The sequence below is a fragment of the Bos indicus genome, chromosome 17 (genome assembly GCF_029378745.1).
Source record: "Bos indicus isolate NIAB-ARS_2022 breed Sahiwal x Tharparkar chromosome 17, NIAB-ARS_B.indTharparkar_mat_pri_1.0, whole genome shotgun sequence".
NCBI lineage: Eukaryota > Metazoa > Chordata > Mammalia > Artiodactyla > Bovidae > Bos > Bos indicus.
The window spans coordinates 67,851,906-67,870,454 of record NC_091776.1 but is presented as its reverse complement, the minus strand read 5'-3'; the positions used below and the strand labels follow the sequence as shown (position 1 = coordinate 67,870,454).

General features: G+C 39.1%; 1 protein-coding gene across 4 annotated transcripts in view; it reads left to right on the top strand.

Moving 5' to 3' along the window:
* Nucleotides 1-18,549, top strand: part of TTC28 (tetratricopeptide repeat domain 28) — a 588,991-nt gene that overhangs the window by 173,659 nt on the left and 396,783 nt on the right. The gene's annotated exons all lie outside the window — the stretch shown is intronic.

The following is an 18,549-nucleotide window of genomic DNA, read 5'->3' as shown; positions in this document are numbered from 1 at the left end:
CGCTACCCCAGGACATTCAGGGAGAAAGACAGCTTTCTTCAAGTTGTTGGCGGCTGTAGCTTTGGCTAGGGCTCCGTTTTGCTAACTTGTCTGGTGCTGTTAGGTGAACGCACTGGTTCACTGCATAGCAGGACTCCTCCCCCGCGCGCCCCCCACCCCCCCCCGCCCCCCGCCCAATACCTAATTTGGCCTGGTTTTTATTGACATTCTTCTGAGGGAAAACATAGTGAACTGTATGTGCTGTGTGCCTCCCCAGCCATGACCTGTCTCTGTTAGCAGCTGCCTGGCGTTTTACTTGAACTAGCTAAACTGACTTCTTTCTTTGTGGCATGATGTGTGATACCATGTTTTACATCAGAGCTGAAATGGAAATTGTGTGAAATGCATGAGAAGATATTGTGCATTTGTTTTATTGCTAGAAAATCTAACAAACACTGCTTCAATATATCCTGGTGAATTGAAAGGTTTTCTTTGCTATCTAATTTGCTATCTGAAACGAAGTCATTTCTACCTCATCCTGAAGTCAGAATCTCTCATATATTAGTTCTTATCATAGAGCTTCTTTCAGTGAGATTGATTTCATGTATTTTAGATAAGAGATCCATGCATCTTCCCCCCACTCCTGACCTATAAAAATCAGAGTAGGGTGAGGAAAACCCATAGAAGAAATGATATGATCAAGCAATTCAAACATATGCTGTGTATTCCTAGAGCCCTCCCTTCAATTTCTTCTGTATTTGTAAATTGTATATTTTTGAGTACTTTTAAAATGTCTGCAAAATATACATTCATAAATGTCTGTTTTTTCTATTTTACCCAGTACGCAGTAACTTATGTGGTTATGTCTGTGGAAACCCCTCTGGGTACTGGTATTGCTTGAACCACGGAAGTATTATTCTTGGCAGTCAGGTGGATTTCTGGGCTCTGGAAGATTCTGTTTCAAGTGTTAGGATTCACTCTGAAGTATTTACTCACTCTGTGTTACTTAAATTGCTATACCAGAAGGTTGTGTTTATTCACTGCATTCATAATCCCAAATCATCATGTTATAAGGATCCAGATAAAATTCTACAGAGTTCATGGAAGATTAAAAAATAAGCTGAGCTATCAAATACTGTGTGATTATTTGGAGGTGGCTGGAGAACAGTTCTTGTTGCTTCTTCTACATTGGAAACGGAAGCTTCCTTGAAAGAATATTCAACTCCTAGAGGCCACAAATAATTCTTTACAAAGATTATTTTTATTTTTTACACCTGCAAGAATACTCACAGATCCAGTCACTGCCGTGGTCTCCGGCTGGGTATGCTAACACGTTTGTGGTGCTACAGTCACGTGCCATGTGTTTTGTCAAACTGTTTCATAAAAGCCATTTATGCCACACATGCAGAGTGATACTACATTGATGTGATTCAGCAAAGCTAGGACGTTCAGCAGTCGAATACTGATCCAAGCAGCACTGGGTGTAGCTGGGCCTCATGGCTAGGATTGGTTGCTAACTTGCTGTCATGGTGCCCTGTCAGCCACTGCCAGTGCTGGCTTTTGTAAATTCTGGGCTCACCGTAAGACCATGACCATAGGTTCTAAGTTTCTTTGTTTCTAACTGTGCATGCAGCTAGGGTATATGATTGAAAGGGAGCTCTTTACTCTTCTTTCCTCTGCTTATTTGCTGGGTTTAAGTAAATACTAAAATTCAAGATGTGGGCTTTGGAGTATTCAATTAGGGTCTGCTACCTTTTTTTTCACAAAGAAACCACCAGAACATGATTAATCATGTTCCGCCCTCAGGACCAGTGAGGAGCTTAGTTAGCTGTAGCTTTGCTCCCTCACTTCTGGATACTACCACCAAGATGCTCTTCTTCCCTCCCCTTCTTGAAGAAACAGTGATTTCATCTACTTCTGAATTCCTGGAGCATTTAAAATCTATGCTCTTTTAGATAGATTGTGCTTTACTGATAGTAAACCACCCCTCCCCCCACCTTTTTTTAAATCAGCCTCTCAAGTTCCTTGAGTTTAGAAACAATACTTCACACCTCTTTTTTTGGTGCCAAGGATAATACAGTTGCTCAGTAGATATTTATTTGGTGTAAAAGTAAATAAGAAATATTGCTTTGTAAAACTTGTATCTGTTTTTAGGGTCGTATGATCTTTAAATGTAAAAAAGTTCAAAATATTTCATTTGGCTCATAGGTATTAGACTGTAGTGGATTATTAAAGAAAACAACAATGTTTTGACACTCACTTCTGATCTTTCGTAGACAATACCAGGGAGGGGACAGCTACACTTTCCACACAGGTTCCATAGTAGTCATTGTTAAGACACACTATCAGGCTCTGTGGACTAGGCTCGGATCCAGGGTCACGATTCTTTTATTAACATAACCTTATTGGCCTGGCAGAATCTGTTTTCCCCTGTTTTCACCTTAAGAGGCGATCATGCAGCACCTTATTTCTATCTTGTATTTGCAGAAATGATAGTAATTAAAATGATCATCTCATAGGAACATGTTTGTTTACAATTCTGAAGTGATTTTTGCTCTTTAAAATCCAAGGATTAGTATCAGATAACACTGTGTAAATAAGACTGCAGTCAAAACCTTCAGGAAAGCTGCTACTGATTGGATTTTTTCATTGCTTATCTAATGTTATTTTACTGTTCACACATAATAAAAGATCATTAATAGGAATATGTCACATAAGCTACATTATGTCATTTGAGAATCATATGATGTATTTATCTTATTATACTTGTCACATTAATATAATGTGAATCTGGCTTCTTAAATGACTTCTCTGATAGGGCTTCATTTAAAAAGCTTATTTCAAAGCTCACTTATAAGGATTGCATCCCATAAATTTGTGTCTTGAAATAGCTTATTACTTTTACCAAAAAAATCGTATTTCAAATCCCTGCACTTTTTCTATAATGAAGTATTTTGTTTTTAGATTAGAAAGCTCAGCTTCAAATTTTAATACAACTATACTAAATTTTGGAGAAGGCAATGGCACCCCACTCCAGTATTCTTGCCTGGAAAATCCCATGGACGGAGGAGCCTGGTGGGCTGCAGTCCATGGGATCGCTAAGCGATCGCTTTTGCTAAGTCGACTGAGCAACTTCACTTTCACTTTTCACTTTTATGCATTGGAGAAGGAAATGGCAACCCACTCCAGTGTTCTTGCCTGGAGAATCCCAGGGACGGGGGAGCCTGTTGGGCTGCCGTCTCGGGTCGCACAGAGTCGGACACGACTGAAGTGACTTAGCAGCAGCAGCAGCAGCATACTAAATTTTACTTAGTTACCTGCCTAAATGCTGTGCTAGTTGATATTATCATTTTCATTTTGGACCACAGTTTGTTTATAATATAAAATTGAACTTAAAAATAAGCATTGTGACCAAAGCAGTTTTAAAGAGAAGTCTTAGAAATTTCATGATAAAGGTCTTTCTGCAGATCTGTTCTATACATCATTCCTGGATCAGTGCAACCTAGAGACCTAGGTTTTGGTTCTGGCAGTTCCCATGACTTGTGTCCTTGGGCGTGTCATTTAATCTTTGACATCTGACTCCTCACTGTTAGAGTCAAATGCCTCATTGTCACTTGCTGGATATATTGCAAATGACATCCTAATGAGTTTTCTTTTTCTTGTCTCTTTTTTCCTCTGACTTTCCTTCTTTCTTCTTCTAGAATAATTATTTAAAGAAATACACGTATTATTCTCCTTAACATTCTGTGATGTCTCTCTTTTGTCTAGTTGTTGTTATTCAGTTGCTCAGTTGTGTGTGACTCTTTGGAACCCCATGGACTGCAGCATGCCAGGCTTCCCTGTCCTCTACTGTCTCCTGGAGTTTGCCCAAACTCATTTCCATTGAGTTGTGATGATATATAACCATCTCATCCTCTGTCGCCCCCTTCTCCTCCTGGCCTCAGTCTTTCATGGCGTTAGGGTCTTTTCCAATGAGATGGCTCTTCACATCAGGTGGCCAAAGTATTGGAGCTTTGGCTTCAGCATCAGTCCGTCCAATGAATATTCAGGACTCATTTCCTTTAGGATGGACTGGTTTGATCTCCTTGCTGTCCAAGGAACTCTCAGGTCTTCTCCAGCACCACAGTTTGAAAGCATCAATTCTTCAGTGCTCTTAATGGTCCAACTCTCACATCTGTATATGACTACTGGAAAAACTATAGGGACTTTGACTATAGGGACCTTTGTTGGCAAAGTGATGTCTCTGCTTTTTAATATGCTCTCTAGGTTGGTCATAGCTTTTCTTCCAAGGAGCAAGCGTCTTTTAATTTCATGGCTGCAATCACCATCTGCAGTGATTTTGGATCCCAAGAAAATAAAACCTGCCACGGTTTCCATTTTTCCCCCCATCTATTTGCCATGAAATGATGGGACCAGATGCCATGATCTTAGTTTTTTAAATGTTGAGTTTTAAACCAGCTTTTTCACTTTTCTCTTTCACTTTCATCAAGAGGCTCTTTAGTTCCCCTTCGCTTTCTGCCATAAGGGTAGTATCATCTGCATACCTGGCAATCTTGATTCCAACTTGTGAGTTGTCCAGCCTGGTATTTCCCATGATGTACTCTGCATATAAGTTAAATACTCAGGGTGACAATATATAGCCTTGACATTTTCCTTTCCCAATTTTGAACCAGTTTGTTGTTCCATGACAGATTCTAACTGTCACTTCTTGACCCGCATACAGGTTTCTCAGAAGGTAACTGAGGTGGTCTGGTATTCCCATCTGTTTTAGAATTTTCCATAGTTTGTTGTGATCCACAGTCAGATGCTTAGTGTAGTCAGTGAAGCAGAAGTAGATGTTTTTTGGAATTCCCGTGATTCTTCTATGATCCAGTGAATGTTGGCAATTTGATCTCTGGTTCCTCTGCCTTTTCTAAATCTAACCCTTACATCTGGAAGTTCTCGGTTCATGTACTGTTGAATCTTAGCTTGAAGAATTTTGAACATGACCTTGCTAGCATCTGAAATGAGCTCAGTTGTGCGATAGTTTGAGCATTCTCTGGTATTGCCTTTGTTTGGGATTGGAATAAAAACTGACCTTTTCCAGTCCTGTGGCCACTGCCAAGTTTTCCAAATTTGCTGACATATTGAGTGCAGCACTTTCACAGCATCATCTTTTAGAATTTGAAATAGCTCAACTGAATTCTATCACCTCTACTAGGTTTGTTCATAGTGATGCTTCCTAAGGCCCACTTGACTTCGTATTCCAGGATGTCTGGCTCTAGGTGAGTGACCACACCATTGTGGTTATCTGGGTCATTAAGACCTTTTTTGTTTAATTCTTCTGTGTATTCTTGCCACCTCTTCTTAATCTCTTCTGCTCTATTAGGTCCTTGCCGTTTCTGTCCTTTTTTTGCGCCCATCTTTGCATGAAATTATAACATCTTACAACTGGGTCACAAGATACCAGTGGAGCAACACCATTGCCGGGGACCAGCCCCGGCTGATCCAGGGTATTCGAAGCGGGGACGGCGTCGGCGAGGATCAGGAAACAACTGCTTAATTAAACGTTAATTAAGGATATAAAGAGTAATAGAATGAGGATAGCTCAGTGAAGAAATTCAGTGAAGAAAAGAGGCTGAAATAAGGATAGCTCAGTGAGGAAATTCAGTGAAGAAAAGAGGCTGAAATAAGGATAGCTCAGTGAGGAAATTCAGTGGAGAAAAGAGGCTGAAATAAGGATAGCTCAGTGAGGAAATTCAGTGGAGAAAAGAGGCTGAATAATTCAGCCAGAAGGTAAGAGAAAGAACGACATGGTGAGACCAAGTTTCGGTGAACAAGGCCCGCACTTTATTTTCCAAAGTAGTTTTTATACCTTAAGTTATGCATAGAGGATAATGGGGGAAGGGGTAGAGTCCTGCAGTAAGCCAGGCTTTCTTCCTGCAAACTTATCATATGCAAAAGCTTAGGTGATTTGCATCATCTTCTGGCCCGGAGGCCTGTTAACATTTTAAGACCTTTTCTTCAGAAAACTTATTTTTCTCTAAAGGTGATTGGTCAGGAGCCACCCTCCAAAAGCATTAGATAAAGTTGCATTCGTACAGCGCAAAGGTGTGGTGGGCTACAAAAAGAATTAACTCAAGGGTCCCAGGTTACAAACATTAAAGCTACTATTTACACCAATTATATTAACCAATACACTGCCAGGGACACAGCAGGTACGGGATATGGAAACTTAGCAGCAAACATTGGCCCAACAAGTGAAAATCCCTTCACCAATACAATTTCTAATCAATCTTTTAACTACTCAAAAGAATCTGTGTTTAGACAGTTTAGAACATCTCCTGCCTCTCACAGTTGGGAGGCTCTGAACAATCACATGTGGCCGGAAAAACCTATTCAGGCAGGCTAGAGGATTTCCAAAGGAGTTTGTAGGTTAAACACTGTCACACCCAGGAATTATTAACTGGAGCTGTAAGCTAACTTTTTTCAGAGAGGTAGTGGGGGACAGCCCCCCGTAAAGTCAGAGGTGTAGGTGAAAGCACAAAGCAGAAAGTAGGCAGACTCTGGTTTTGGGGGTAGATTGCTCGAGAATTTCCAGGGAGACTCCTGAGGCTTGATCCCGCCTTTGCGTATGCCAAGCCTCCTTCCTCATGACCTTTGTCATGGGCGGAGTTCCTCACGCTGGCTACCGGCAGTGATAGAATTCCAGTTGAGCTATTCCAGATCCTGAAAAGTGCTGCACTCAATATGCAATATGCACTCAATATGCAATATGCCGGCTCCCGGCATCTCCCCCTTTTTTATTTCTTAAAACAGCCAGATGCAGCTCAGTCGCGAGCTTTTGAATGTTCTGCCGAAGAATCCTGACAATACAAGGAAGAATGATTATGAGAAGCACAACTAGAACTAAAGATATTAGACAGAATGTTTTTTCCAGAAGTAAAGTTAGAGAAGGTGTGAAATAAGTCATTAGCTGCTCCAGCGGTGGTAAAATCCAGTCGACAGTGTTCCAGGGTCTGTATTTGATTATGAAATTTCCCTAAGTCCAGGCCAATGTCAGAGCTGTTCCAAACACCTGAGATATGATTTTTGATTTTTTCCCATTCATAATCTGTCTCGTTTACCTTTAAAGGTGTCACGCATATCCACCAGTAATCAGCGTGGCAAGACAGAGCCATTTTCACTTTTAAAGCCTGTAACTCAGTCCCAATATGCATTATTGCCTCTTTTAAGGCGTCTACTCTCATCTCTAATTTCTTATCTATAGCTTCCTGTGTTGCTAGAGTTAAAGAAACACTTTTAGACATGGTATCAACATATTGGGCAGTATGCACTTGTTGAGTCAATGATATTGCTGCCACAGTAACAGAAGTAATTGCTGCTATTAAAGCTGATATTCCTAAAATAAGTACTCACAAATTGTCGTGATCACATTAAATCTTGTAGTTGTTGTAACATAGCAAGACTATAGTTATATCAATAAGTGGTTACATCATAAGATAAGGTGGACATTGTAGCACTACCAAAGAGCAAACATTATATTGAGGGTTTAAACAAAATGAGAGCATGCATTGTTCACAAGTCACTACATTGGGTCCACCAGTGAAAGTCACATGTACATTAAGTTTTCCAGAACCATTGGTAAAGAGAAAAACATAAGGAGAGGGTAGACAAGCCAAAACAGAATAAGTAGAATTATTTTCTGGTTGGAGTTCGCGCTGGAGCAGCCCTGTCGGTCCCGCCGGGATCTCGATGTTTATCTTGCCTCCCCTTCAGGCGGGCTCCTCTTTTGTGATCGAAGCAATGGGGGAACTGGATGTCTGGGGGTCTGCAACATGGCAAATCAACCTGTCCTGGATCTAAATTGGAGAATCTGCATCCTGTGGAAAAATACAAGCACATCCTCGACCGCTAGTTAATAATGGGTCAGGACCCTTCCATTGTCCTGAGAGGAGGTCCTTCCATTTGACTAATGGTTTTGCATTTAATTGCTCCAGGCATCAATGACGAAGCGTTGCAGTAGTTCCAGCCAGATCAGTATTTAGAATATTTATTACGAAAAGAGCATGTTGCAAGATTTGATGGGGAGAACTATACTTAAACTCCCCTTCTTTTAGTTTTTGAATTTGGATTTTTAATGTTTGATGCGCTCTTTCAACAATGGTCTGTCCCTGGGGATTATAAGGGATGACAGTATTATGTTTAATTTGAAACTTTATACAAAATTCTTGAAAAGACTTAGACGCAGGAGCATTGTCAGTTTTCAGAGCTTTTAGCAGGCTCAAATATGAAAAACAAGTAAAGAGATGTTGTATTACATCTTTAATTGCTTCCCCTGTATGAGCAGTTGCAATAATAACATGAGAAAAGGTGTCTACAGTTAAAGAACAAAGGACAGTTTTCCAAATGAAGAGACATGAGTTACATCTATTTGCCAGAGTACGTTAGGTTTGAGACTGCGAGTATTAACTCCCATAGGTAGACTATTATAAACAGTGGGGCAATATAAGCAAGAATGCACAATCTCTCGAGCAGTCTCTCTGGGAATTTGGAATCGATATCTTAAAGCAGTAGCATTTTGATGATGAAGTGAGTGAGAGGCTCTGGCCTCCTCAATCACAGTAGCCACTGTATTTCTGGTTAACAAGTCAGCCAAATCATTAAAGGCATTTTAAGGGCCGGGCAATCTGGAATGAGCCCAAATGTGTCCAATGAAAAATACTTTATTTCTTTTCCAAATTTAGTTAACAAATTAAATATGGTAGTTTTATTTTCAGGCAAAACCGCAGTTTCAATGTGTGGAAACAACCTGACAATATACTGAGAATCAGAATAAAGGTTAAATTCCTCATCTGCAAACATAGGAAAAGCCTCTATGACTGTTGTTATTTCAGCGCTTTGAGCTGAAGTTTTTTGTGTTTGTAAAACCTTTTGGTGATCTTTAGTAACTATGGAGGCTTTACCATTTGCTGACCCATCAGTAAAGGCTATCTGAGCATTTGGAATAGGAGATTGTTTACATCTGACAGGAAAAATAACTGGATGTCTGGATATAAAATTCAGCAAAACATGCGAGGGTAAATGATGCAAAAATTTTGACCAAAATAGTTTCTTATAGCAATCTGCCAATTTTCAAACATTAGAAGAGCATCAAGTTGTTCCTTATTATATGGAATTACAATTTCTGATGGCTCTTTACCAAATAATTCAATGTTCTGCTTTTTTCATTTAATATCAAAGTAGCTATCAATCCTGGATAAGAAGCCACTACTTTTTTAGTTTGAGCGGAAAGATGGACCCACTCTAGGGGGCCGTTTTGCTATAAAACCAATTTTTTGTCTGGCCACCCCAATTACACCTATGGGGGTTTTATGGCAAAGGAATTGTCAAGCAGTTGTCAATTTAATTTTTAAAATTTACATTTTAACAACATAAATTTAGAGATATGTTAATTTAGGTCTAATGTTTAGTTTAGGTCTCTATAAATTTAAATAAATGTATAACCTCCTTATCTCTTTTGATATACAGATATACCTAAATGCAAAATGTATTTATATATGGCAACAAGTATAAACTTATTGACATACAATATATATAAATCAATATACTTGAATTAATCTTATAATTAATATATTAATTCATATATATTACAGCAATACAACACGCACACAGCCAATACCAACCAACACAAACCAATGTACTGCAGTAATACATGTCACACATATATAATTATACAGCATACAGAACATATATCACAGCACATCAATCCATACCAATTAATATTAGCCACATACATTATATTACTGCAATATACATTTAATTATACAGTATATATATAATACATATATTGATTTATATACAAATTAAGTAAGTATAGATCTATAAATAGAATTAGGTATACCTTTATTATGTTTTATTTATACCCATACCTAATTAGGCAAACTGTAGTTAGGCAAATATATTTATATTACGTATTTATGACAATATATAAAGTACTGTTAATTGTACCACCTGTTGATAACTAAGAAATTGAGAAAACCCTTCTCTGAGTATCTCCTATTTGAGACAGCACGTCCCTCCCCCATAGGGTAAAGGGGAGCGTAGGAACTACATACGGTTGGAAAGTTCCACAGGTATCCTCAAACTGCCAATCTAACATTTTTGAACTTTTAACTACTGTGGGGGCTTGAGGGCAAATGAAACAAAATATGACCCCTGAAATCTATGAGGGCAACTTGCCAATTATCACTATTTTATAAAAGACTTGCAGTTGATCCTTATTGAGTGAAATTATTATATTTGCTACTTCTTTTCTAAAAAGTTCCACACTTCTTTTTTCCTCCTTTTATAATTAATTGTGCCACCAAGCTGGGATAAGATAAAACTATTTTTCTTGGGATCACTGGTAGATGGAACCAATGGGCCTTTTTGTCACAATCACCCTGTAGGTGTATGTTTTATGGCAAGAATAATTTAATTTCATCTTTTGGTAATATTAATCCTAATTAACTGATCATTTAAAGCCTCATCTACTTTAACAAGAGCCGTCTGTCTTATTAGTCAACTTTCTCTTAGAACTGGAATTAGGATCGCTTTTTAAGCAATTAAACAAAGGCTTTAAATCTGCAGTAGTCAGTTTTAAATGTGGGCGTATCCAATTAATGTCCCCTAATAATTTTTGGAAATCATTTAAAGTTAGTAAACAATCTCTCCGCAGCTTCAAAGGGGCATTATCAGTTTTTTAAAACTTTTGGCCGACCTAAATATGAGAAGTAAGTAAAGAGGTGTTGCACAACATGTTTATAAGCTTTTCCAGTTATCGTTTTGTAACCTAAATCTGATCTATAGCTTTTTAGATGACAAGCAACCATCTAATCTTTGCTTGAATACTTCCAACAACAGGAAACTCACTACTCTTCAAGGTTTTAAACTCTCCCTCACCTTTTTCTCTACAGCATTCCCACCCCGCATACCAGTTTTTCTAATCTCAACTCATTTTCAGTAGTATGTGTTGGCCAGGAGCTGGGTCAGTCTTTCCCAGCAATGTTAAGAGACGTCTGTTCCTGTGTCTAATAGCCCTGACATTTTATTTTCTTGAATTAAAAGATTTTTTAAAGGCCTTGGAGCTGTAATTTCCTGCACCCAAAAGGCTGGATCACTAGATCTAAACGCTCTGTGGCTCTTAGCTTGAGAAGTCAAATTTTTCCTGCCTGATAAGGTAAAAGCAAAAACTGTGTTATTCTTTGACCTTTATTAATTTGCACAGTTTTGGTAGGCAGTGAGATCAAAACTTTAATTTCTCCAATATAATCAGAATCTACTACACCATACACCACCCAAATTCCTTGAAAAGAAAGCGAGCTACACCCTAGCACAAGTCCTACAATGCCCTCAGGCAGGGGCCCAGCCACTCCCATTGGAATCGGAGCAACTGCAAGTCCGGGGTTAAAATTGTTGCTAAATCTCTTTACTGTCCGCTTTTTTCTTAGCCTGGGTGAGACCCCCCTGAGGTAGGGTTTTCTCCAAGGAGCACGCTCTGCATATTGTGCACGCAGTCTGTTTTAAAATCTCCACTGTTCAAAAAATTTATCTTCCTCAGGCTTAGGCAACACTGAGAGGCTTTGGGGGCAAAGTGGGGAACTCTTGGGCCCTGGAAGGCGCAAACGGAGGCGGCAGCAATGGCCTTAAATCAGAAAGTGGTGGATACTTTTTTTTTTTTTTTTTTCTTTCTCCCTATCTTTTTCTCTGTTATCTCCTTTTTTAACTTCCTTTCTCTATCTTGCTGCGTTCCCTGATTCCTTCCTTCTCCGTTCTTCTCCTTTTCACTCTTTAGCTCTTTCTCTATCTTTAGATCTTTCTCTATTTTCTTTCCTTTTTTCTTTTTCACTTTTTTTTGTTTGTTTGTTTGTTTTTCTTTTTTTTTTGCTTGGGTGAGGCCCCCCTGAGGGGGTTTTCTGCAAGGAGCAGGCTCTGTATATTGTGTATTTTTTTTAAAAAAGCTCCTTTGTTTGAAAGAAATCTTTTGTATCTTTTTCAGCCTTATGCAATGCTCTGGGAGACTTTGGATGTAAACTGGGGAATTCTTAGGCCCTGGGAGGTGCAAGCGGAGGTGGAGTAGTCGCCTTAAATCAGAAATTGTTGGATAAATTTTTAAAGGTTTGTGTAGAGGGGGAGGGGGCTCTCCAGGGCGCCCGGCCGCAGCGTCCTGTAAGCCCTCTCCTTCCTCCGGAGGTAGAGCACAGTCTCCCTCCTTTTCTTCGTCAATGGCAGAAAATATGATCTGCGCAGAAGGTGGAGACCCACTACCATCCACCGCTATAGCCTCTCCCATAGACTATCCCACGGCCTCATGACGAGGGTCCAGAACATTTTTAATCATACTTATAGGATAAGTTTTTAGTTGTTTTTTACATTCACCCAAGTATCTAAATTAACAGTAGCCTCTTTAACAGTTTCAAGATTACTTGTATAAAGAGTTGCCATTCTTAGTTTCAGTGTTACCCATGTCAGAAAATTAAGTATAATAGAAGATAAAGCTTTTAGCTTTTAAAAGATCAGGCTTTTCTTTGGCCTTTTAACTCTAGAAACCGGGTTTTCTCTCAAACCCCTTTGACACTTTCAATAAAAACCGGGCTTTCTCTCAAACCCCTTTAACACTTCCCACCACTACTCGCCCTGTCTGTTCTACAGGGGGGTCCGCGGCACCCTGGGTGGGGGCCTATCCGTCCCGTAAATTCAACACTTTCTCAACACTTTTTCAATTCAACACTTTCTCAACACTTTTTCTGAGGTACCTACCTTCAAATCAGCCTGTTCGGGCGCCACTTGCCGGGGACCAGCCCCGGCTGATCCAGGGCATTCGAAGCGGGGACGGCGTCGGCGAGGATCAGGAAACAACTGCTTAATTAAACGTTAATTAAGGATATAAAGAGTAATAGAATGAGGATAGCTCAGTGAAGAAATTCAGTGAAGAAAAGAGGCTGAAATAAGGATAGCTCAGTGAGGAAATTCAGTGGAGAAAAGAGGCTGAAATAAGGATAGCTCAGTGAGGAAATTCAGTGGAGAAAAGAGGCTGAAATAAGGATAGCTCAGTGAGGAAATTCAGTGGAGAAAAGAGGCTGAATAATTCAGCCAGAAGGTAAGAGAAAGAACGACATGGTGAGACCAAGTTTCGGTGAACAAGGCCCGCACTTTATTTTCCAAAGTAGTTTTTATACCTTAAGTTATGCATAGAGGATAATGGGGGAAGGGGTAGAGTCCTGCAGTAAGCCAGGCTTTCTTCCTGCAAACTTATCATATGCAAAAGCTTAGGTGATTTGCATCATCTTCTGGCCCGGAGGCCTGTTAACATTTTAAGACCTTTTCTTCAGAAAACTTATTTTTCTCTAAAGGTGATTGGTCAGGAGCCACCCTCCAAAAGCATTAGATAAAGTTGCATTCGTACAGCGCAAAGGTGTGGTGGGCTACAAAAAGAATTAACTCAAGGGTCCCAGGTTACAAACATTAAAGCTACTATTTACACCAATTATATTAACCAATACACTGCCAGGGACACAGCAGGTACGGGATATGGAAACTTAGCAGCAAACATTGGCCCAACAAGTGAAAATCCCTTCACCAATACAATTTCTAATCAATCTTTTAACTACTCAAAAGAATCTGTGTTTAGACAGTTTAGAACATCTCCTGCCTCTCACAGTTGGGAGGCTCTGAACAATCACATGTGGCCGGAAAAACCTATTCAGGCAGGCTAGAGGATTTCCAAAGGAGTTTGTAGGTTAAACACTGTCACACCCAGGAATTATTAACTGGAGCTGTAAGCTAACTTTTTTCAGAGAGGTAGTGGGGGACAGCCCCCCGTAAAGTCAGAGGTGTAGGTGAAAGCACAAAGCAGAAAGTAGGCAGACTCTGGTTTTGGGGGTAGATTGCTCGAGAATTTCCAGGGAGACTCCTGAGGCTTGATCCCGCCTTTGCGTATGCCAAGCCTCCTTCCTCATGACCTTTGTCATGGGCGGAGTTCCTCACGCTGGCTACCGGCAGTGATAGAATTCCAGTTGAGCTATTCCAGATCCTGAAAAGTGCTGCACTCAATATGCAATATGCACTCAATATGCAATATGCCGGCTCCCGGCACACCATGGCTGTAAACTACCAGAGTAAATCTTTATTCCCTTCAGCCTGAAATGTTTTTGATCTTGTAAAACTGGTGGGAAAATGGTCATCAATAGAAAACTACTTCCAGGGACATTGGAGTAGCTGGAAATAGCTGATAGACTTGATAAGAAGTGAAGGAAGTCAGTGATGAGGAAATCTGATTTGGCACCTTTACTGTTCAGGAGCTAGCCAGTAAACATTGCCAGTGTGAGTGGCTACCGAGTTTAATTGGCCCAACTTCAAGAAAAGGCTCCAGCAGCCACCTTCATTTTGCTAGTCAGTCACAGAGATGACATGCTGTGGAAAACACAGCAGAAGCAAGAGAAAACCTGAAATCCCGGCTGGCCTTGTCAGCCTTAGCTTCCGCAGTGAATTCATTATGTCATTAATAACAATGTATGTCTCTTAAGACTTTGCTTTTATTGATGTGCTAAACCATGTAGTTTTATTGAAAGCTATAAAAATTATATCATTTAACTGTCATTTTTGGGATATATATGAATCTTTTGTCCTGAACTTTCTTATTAGTCTCCCCTTTTAGATTTTTGTAGCTAAGAGGAATATTCTCACATGATCGAGCCCTCTAACTATATTCCTTTTTCAACAGTTTGTTATTCATTCTGTTGGAGGGACCTTTGTTATTTTGAGTATTCTATTCTTTTAGCATGTATTGTTAGGAAAAACATAAAATTGTATCCTTTGGTTTACACCTTCAGTGTAATAAACTTAGCATTTCTGGAGAAAGTACCTGAGTACCTGCAATAAACAATGTCAGTTGTCAGCTGCACATAAGCTTTCTGCTGGTAGATGTTTCTCAGTTTGGACTATGAAAGGCTGAAATTTCTATAGCTTATGTCCAGTTGTGTAAGCTAATGTCCATTCATGAATACCTGTATTTCCAGCATTACTTACTTTGGGGGAGGTAATATTTTGGATTTATAGCACATTGGGAGATTAAGGCTTGTGGAAACAGATTTTGAGGTAATTTTGAGTTAGAGAGTAGTTACCATTGGAACAGGGACAAAGTGGAGTTGGGAACTAGCAGGTCATGGTGGGAACTCTTTGTGTTTGGATACATACTCTCCTAAACACTCAGATATATGTAGACTTAAACCTTGAAAGATAATAGTGGGAGTAGGGAAGGAAGAAAGCTACAAGGAAATTTTGTTGTGCATCTTAGGATAACATATCCTATATTGGCATAACAACATTTATTAGATTAGAGATTGGGTTTTTCAAAGTTGATAAGTGATTTCTTATTTTGACTGGTCCAATATATAAATAGATGTTCCTTGTTTTATGGAAAATCAAAATAACAATATTTGAACCTAAAAACAGATTGAATGCCAACTTGTTTTATATAACTAAAAACCTTGAGTACCTGTTATATTTATCTGGTTCATTACTTCATTGCTCTGACAATTGTTAAGCATGTTTTATATTTTAAATATTTATAAATGAACATATGGAAATCCACATACTCATTTTTAGGATTATGTTAAATCACGATTATCTGTGAAAAACTGAAATGCTTAAGCCCAGATCTATCAAGTAGTTTTGGAAATAAATTTGTTTTTGAGGAGTGGAAAGAGAATGTCATAGTGAGTGGTAGCGGACTCATGATCATTTTGGTGGACTTTGCAACTTTATTATTTAATAATTTGTTTTTTCCAGCAGAGGGTGGGCTGGAGAAATAAAAGATAAATGCAGCCTACTATATTGTTATTAATTTTGGTGAATATATTAGATTGAAGCATGTGAAATTGCTGATGTTTCACCACCTTTTACCTATAAAACTACAAATTTACTTTGGTTCAGTTAGTATTTGATAGGTTAGGAGTGTTGGTGATAAATACTGAAATTAAGACTAAAATAAGTTTGAGGGATTAATTATGAATTTTAATATTCTGTAGTCACCGTAGTTTCCATGAAAAATCACTATGCTATTATTTAACTGTGGGGTTCTTGTGAATTTCTTGTTAGCTCAAACTTAATTCATTAACTGCCAGCCCTTGTTAAATTTCAACCATTCTTTAATATGAAATTTTCTATCTTCTTAAACAGAAGGTACTAAGCTTTTCCAGATTACTCAGGATTATTATCACAAGCATGAATTATTCTACGTTGTCATAATGTAGCACTACTATAGGATAGCTTTTAAGGAATATAGAACTATTTGTTCCTATACTGAATGACCCCAGACTGCTTTTTTATTTCTTTTAAAATACTTTTATGATGTCTTTGTGTGATTTTTACCTTTCTTTCCATGTTGCCCAAAGTAACGCTGCTGCCCTGTGCCTACCTCTTACAGTTTTGTTTTATGTATTTGTTTCCTATCTGTGGTGGGTGAGAAACGCAGCTAACAGCCTTAACTTGTGACTGAAATTAAAGTAAGTAACCTCTGAATGATGGTTTGTCTTATGAGTATTGAACTTGAGAGTATGAACTGTGATTTTATATTTTGACTACTTAGATTTTTTTTTTTTTTTTAATAATTTCTGGTTTTAGGCAGTGTTTGAGATACTTTAGGTGATTAATAAATGACCTTTTGGTAAGTGAGAATTTGTTATTCTGTTGAATACTGAGTTAGATACTTTTGAGGATGCTTGGTCACAGGGACTGAAAAACATTTTGAATGATTTGATAAATGCCATGTTATTCAAAAGCAGAGACATTACTTTGCCAACAAAGGTCCATCTAGTCAAGGCTCTGGTTTTTCCAGTGGTCATTATGGATGTGATAGTTGGACTGTGAAGAAAGCTGAGTGCCAAAGAATTGATGCTTTTGAACTGTGGTGTTGGGGAAGACTCTTCAGTGTCCCTTGGACTTCAAGGAGATCCAGTCAGTCCATTCTAAAGGAGATCAGTCCTGGGTGTTCCTTGGAAGGACTGATGCTAAAGCTGAAACTCCAGTACTTTGGCCACCTCATGCGAAGAGTTGACTCATTGGAAAAGACCCTGATGCTGGGAGGGATTGGGGGCAGGAGGAGAAGGGGACGACAGAGGATGAGATGGCTGGATGGTATCACTGACTCAATGGACATGAGTTTCGGTGAACTCCGGGAGTTGGTGATGGACAGGGAGGCCTGGCGTGGTGCAATTCCTGGTCACTGAGAGACCTGTTTTGAGTTGGAGTATGGGGTCACTTTGAGGGGATCCTGAGTGAAAAAGAAGTAGCGGGTAGCATCCAGGGAGAACAGGAGAAAAAGATGCTGAGAGTGGAAATGGAGAGAGGTTGTTGACCACAAACTCCATGTACTTTGTAATTTTAAGGTTATGACCAGCTCTAGGTGAGAGTAGATGACACAAAGGACCAAGCATAAGGGAAGAAAAATTAATGATCACTATCCATAAAGACAGAATAACTTATTTGAAAAGTAAAACACTTTATGTAGGTTTCCACAAATTTGAAATAGACCTCGTTGATAATAAATCATATCAGAATATTCTTGTCACTCTTCTGATTATTTCTGATGATAGCTGTGGTTCTCAAGAAATTTTAATGAACCATATAAATGCTTTACCATTTATAGTGGTCATGAAACAAACAATTTAGAAGAATTGGGCTATTTTGGAACCAGCGTTTCTAGTATAACTGTGAGTAAACTATCTGTATTAATTTGAACAGAATTCTGTGACAATTTTTAAAAGTGGATTCATAATATTGATATACATTGTACTCTGTCATTCTGGATTAAGGATGAATGAGAATGTAAAATCCCTAGAGCTAATTTTTAAATTATAAATATAGAATATACTACTGACATTGAGAAGTTGATTAAAATAGTGTAAAATGTGGAAAAAGTGAGTAGGTTTCCTTATTTTTTTGGTTTAAAATTTAAATGTAAAAACTCTTACTTTAACAGATTGACCAGCCTCAGGAAGGATCTTAAATGATAAGTTATTGAAAGTGAAAGTTGCTCAGTTGTGTCTGACTCTTTGTGCCTGCATGGATTATACAGTCCATGGCATTCTCCAGGCCAGAATACTGGAGTGGGTTTGCCTTTCCCTTCTCCAGGGGATCTTTCCAACCCAGGGATCGAATCCAGGTCTCCCGCATTGCAGGCAGATTCTTTACCAGCTGAGCCACAAGGGAAGCCCAAGAATACTGGAGTGGGTAGCCTATCTCCTCTCCAGTGGATCTTCCCAGCCCAGGAATCAACCTGGGGTCTTCTGCATTGTAGGTGGATTCTTTACCAACTGAGCTATTATGTGTATTTATGTATGCAAATATAATTAGCGTTTATACTGACTAAATATGGGCTTCCCAGGGGGTGTCAGTGGTAGAGCACCCACCTGCCAGTGCAGGAGATGTAAGAGACTTGGGTTCAGTCCTGGGTTGGGAAGACCTCGTGGAGTAGGAAATGGCAACCCACTCCAGTATTCTTGCCAGGAGAACCTCATGGACACAGGAGGCTGGTGAGCTGCAGTCCAT